Raw genomic sequence first — 4,936 nt, 5'->3', positions numbered from 1 at the left:
CTCAAACATCATGGATATTTATGGAATTTTAAATGTGTCAAGAAAATGTGGTTTTTTTCAGCATCTTGAAATGTATTTATGTAATCAAAATGTGAACACAATAAAAAGAACAAAGAATAGTTATGAACTTTAATTATTTTTAAAAAAACTATTTTTTTTAATTAATAGAACAAATTGTTCATTTTCTTTTAAGTTATTTTTTATCGTATCATTCCATGAATATCTAGTTAAATAAAATAAATAGAAAATTTTACTTCACTGCGCTGTAGAAACACTGTATACAAATTTATTCGTTTTCGAAAGTTTTTATTAACTAATTATGCTGTTTCATTACTTATTTACAATTACAAATTGAATGTTATGCAATACTTAGCTTTGCTTTATATAATCTTTTTAAATTTACATAGCTGTAAGCAAATTTTAAACAATTTGAAAAGCGCACTTGAATCGATATTTTTTTAGAATTTTACAAAAGTTTAAAAAAATACAATACTTAATTGAAAGCTCGAAATTTGCTTTTGTGGTATTTTTTTAATGCAAATGGCAGCCCAAAACATATAATTTATTAAAAAAAGTAAAGAAACACTCATTTCATAAGAAAGCATGAATTTCGAGTAGAACTATATATATTATTTTTCCATCATTACTCCTTTAGGACGAAATTCTGACACGCTGGGAGAAAGTAATTTTCTTTTTATACGACTGGAAACTTTTAAATCGGTTTGAGAAATAATTTGTTGAATTACTCTGGTTTTCTGTAGCACCTCAGGGGATAAATGTTTTATATCTTTTTCAATCTCGTGTAAGAATAGATTTAAAAAGATAGTAAAAATGCTACATTGCATTGCGAAATATAAATATGGATGCACTCTTCTAGAAGAACAAAATTGATTCAATTTTAAAAAGAGTAGGTGCTAGGAAAATGAGTTTGCATTCTATATTGATTTGTGGCTAAGTCTTATTTACATAACTATTAAAAAATAAATAAGTAACTCAATTAGAAAGTTTCATTACGTTTTATAAACACTAATTGTCAGTAAAAATATTTTAATCTTAAAATTTGAATAACGTCAGGAAAATCATATTTATGATTGAGTTATAATTTCAGAAGTTGTTGTTAAGCCTTACAACATGAAAAACGCAATTTAGGTGAGAATGTTCGTTTCTTAAATATATTTGATTGAAAATAATTTAACTGCAACTGATTTTTGTTTACCACACACCATTTCTCCAAAACTCTGCATTTTAGATTGACCATTTTACATTGTAAAAAATTCTGGATCGAATTACGGTAAAAAGTATTGTCACTCATTGTACCAATACTTTTTACCATCCATATATATTAGATTTTATCCATATTTATTGGGATATTTTAGGGAATAAGAAAATTGCTACACCATAATTTTTACAGTTACCTTTAAGTAACTGAATCACTCTACTTCAATATTACTGTAAATATTACGGTATAATAATTAACGGTAAAATTTGATTTTATGGTAAAATGGATTTTGCGAATGATGCCCCGAAAGTGCCGGTACTTCATACCGTCATTTGACCTGGAATTTTTTTACAGTGTACGTAGGTATTATCATTAAGGTACTATTTTTCTATTATTACTCCTTTTAGATGGAAATTTCTGCACGCGGGGGAAAAGTAATTTTCTCTTTATAAGAAAACTGCTACACCTCAATTTTTACAGTTACCTTTAAGTCACTGAATCACTCTACTTCAATATTACTGTAAATATTACGGTATAATAATTAACGGTAAAATTTGATTTTATGGTAAAATGGATTTTGCGAATGATGCCCCGAAAGTGCCGGTACTTCATACCGTCATTTGACCTGGAATTTTTTTACAGTGTACGTAGGTATTATCATTAAGGTACTATTTTTCTATTATTACTCCTTTTAGATGGAAATTTCTGCACGTGGGGGAAAAGTAATTTTCTCTTTATAAGAAAACTGCTACACCTCAATTTTTACAGTTACCTTTAAGTCACTGAATCACTCTACTTCAATATTACTGTAAATATTACGGTATAATAATTAACGGTAAAATTTGATTTTATGGTAAAATGGATTTTGCGAATGATGCCCCGAAAGTGCCGGTACTTCATACCGTCATTTGACCTGGAATTTTTTTACAGTGTACGCAGGTATTATCATTAAGGTACTATTTTTCTATTATTACTCCTTTTAGATTGAAATTTCTGTACGCGGGGGAAAAGTAATTTTCTCTTTATAAGAAAACTGCTACACCTCAATTTTTGCAGTTACCTTTAAGTCACTGAATCACTCTACTTCAATATTACTGTAAATATTACGGTATAATAATTAACGGTAAAATTTGATTTTATGGTAAAATGGATTTTGCGAATGATGCCCCGAAAGTGCCGGTACTTCATACCGTCATTTGACCTGGAATTTTTTTACAGTGTACGTAGGTATTATCATTAAGGTACTATTTTTCTATTATTACTCCTTTTAGATGGAAATTTCTGCACGTGGGGGAAAAGTAATTTTCTCTTTATAAGAAAACTGCTACACCTCAATTTTTACAGTTACCTTTAAGTCACTGAATCACTCTACTTCAATATTACTGTAAATATTACGGTATAATAATTAACGGTAAAATTTGATTTTATGGTAAAATGGATTTTGCGAATGATGCCCCGAAAGTGCCGGTACTTCATACCGTCATTTGACCTGGAATTTTTTTACAGTGTACGTAGGTATTATCATTAAGGTACTATTTTTCTATTATTACTCCTTTTAGATGGAAATTTCTGCACGTGGGGGAAAAGTAATTTTCTCTTTATAAGAAAACTGCTACACCTCAATTTTTACAGTTACCTTTAAGTCACTGAATCACTCTACTTCAATATTACTGTAAATATTACGGTATAATAATTAACGGTAAAATTTGATTTTATGGTAAAATGGATTTTGCGAATGATGCCCCGAAAGTGCCGGTACTTCATACCGTCATTTGACCTGGAATTTTTTTACAGTGTACGTAGGTATTATCATTAAGGTACTATTTTTCTATTATTACTCCTTTTAGATGGAAATTTCTGCACGTGGGGGAAAAGTAATTTTCTCTTTATAAGAAAACTGCTACACCTCAATTTTTACAGTTACCTTTAAGTCACTGAATCACTCTACTTCAATATTACTGTAAATATTACGGTATAATAATTAACGGTAAAATTTGATTTTATGGTAAAATGGATTTTGCGAATGATGCCCCGAAAGTGCCGGTACTTCATACCGTCATTTGACCTGGAATTTTTTTACAGTGTACGTAGGTATTATCATTAAGGTACTATTTTTCTATTATTACTCCTTTTAGATGGAAATTTCTGCACGTGGGGGAAAAGTAATTTTCTCTTTATAAGAAAACTGCTACACCTCAATTTTTACAGTTACCTTTAAGTCACTGAATCACTCTACTTCAATATTACTGTAAATATTACGGTATAATAATTAACGGTAAAATGGATTCTACGGTAAAATGGATTTTGCGAATGATGCCCCCAAAGTGTCGGTACTATATACCGTCATTTGACCCGGAATTTTTTACAGTGTACGTACTATATATTATTGCGGTATTATCATTAAGGTACTATTTTTCTATTATTACTCCTTTTAGACGAAATTTTTGCAAGCGGAGGAAAAGTAATTTTCTCTTTATAAGATGGAAACTTTTAAATCGATCAGAGAAGCAATTTTTTGAATTATTATGGTTTTCTGAGACACCTCAGGGGATAAATGTTTTATATCTTTTTCAATCTCGCGAAAGAATAAATTCAAAAAGCTAATAAAAATGCTACATTGCATTGCGAAATATAAATGTGATACACTCTTCTAGAAGAACAAAATTTATTCAATTTTTAAAAAGAGTAGGAACTAGGAAAATTAGTATGTATTTTATATTGATTTTTGACTAAGTCTTGTTTATGTAACTGTTAGATAAGTAAATACGTAATTTAATTATAAATTTCCATTACGTTTTACAAATACTAAGCGATACGAAAAATATTGCAACTATAAAACCTGAATAACTTCATAAAATTGTAATTTTTGATTTTTTTAAAATAATTTTTAATTAATTGAATTAATAATTTATTAATTAAATTATTAATTAAATTAATTATTAATTAACAATAATTTATTAATTAATTTAATTTATTAATTTAATTAATTTTAATTTTTAATTTTTGTTATTTTTGAGTGAATTTTAGTTTCATAAGTCATGTTTCACTTTACTACATGAATGTCCTTTAGATGAAAATTTACATTTTTTAAATGTAGTTAATGAAAAATAAAGTAACTGTAACTGAGTTTTGTTTACTACATGCCATTTCCCCAAACTCTACATTTTCGGCTAGGTGATTTTACACTGTAAAACCTTCCGAAACAAATTACGGTAAAAAGTACCGGTTCACAAGGTGAGTACTAGCACTGAAAATGAGTTACCGTAAAATCCATGTTTATCGGATCCTGTTACGGAACAAAAAATCAGATATACCATAATTTTTACATTAATAATTACCCTAAAATTACTGAATCACTCTAATTAAATAAAAATTATTGTAAAAATAACGGTATATTTTTCTACGGTAAAAATGGATTTAACGGCAAAGTGGATTTTACGGGTGATGCATCCAAAGTTCCAGTACTTTAAACCATAATTTAATCCCGAATTTTTTATACCTTACATATTTTAACAGCATGCTATCGAAACATACAGACAAAGGAAATGTTCATTTATTGAGAGTGAGATCGTTGCCAATATGGCGACAAAACTCTTAGGGTACAGGGTTATGAACCATTTTGGTTTTGATACAAGTATCTTGTAAAAATAAAATCTCTAAACCACTTAGTTTCCTTTAAAATGCAGAAAAAAAACTTGTTAAATGTGTTGTAGATTT

The sequence above is a fragment of the Parasteatoda tepidariorum genome, chromosome 4 (genome assembly GCF_982258835.1).
Source record: "Parasteatoda tepidariorum strain Cologne lab strain chromosome 4, Ptep-v5.0, whole genome shotgun sequence".
In the NCBI taxonomy this organism is placed as follows: domain Eukaryota; kingdom Metazoa; phylum Arthropoda; class Arachnida; order Araneae; family Theridiidae; genus Parasteatoda; species Parasteatoda tepidariorum.
The sequence above is the reverse complement of the archived record's forward strand: the minus strand, read 5'-3'. Positions refer to the sequence as shown.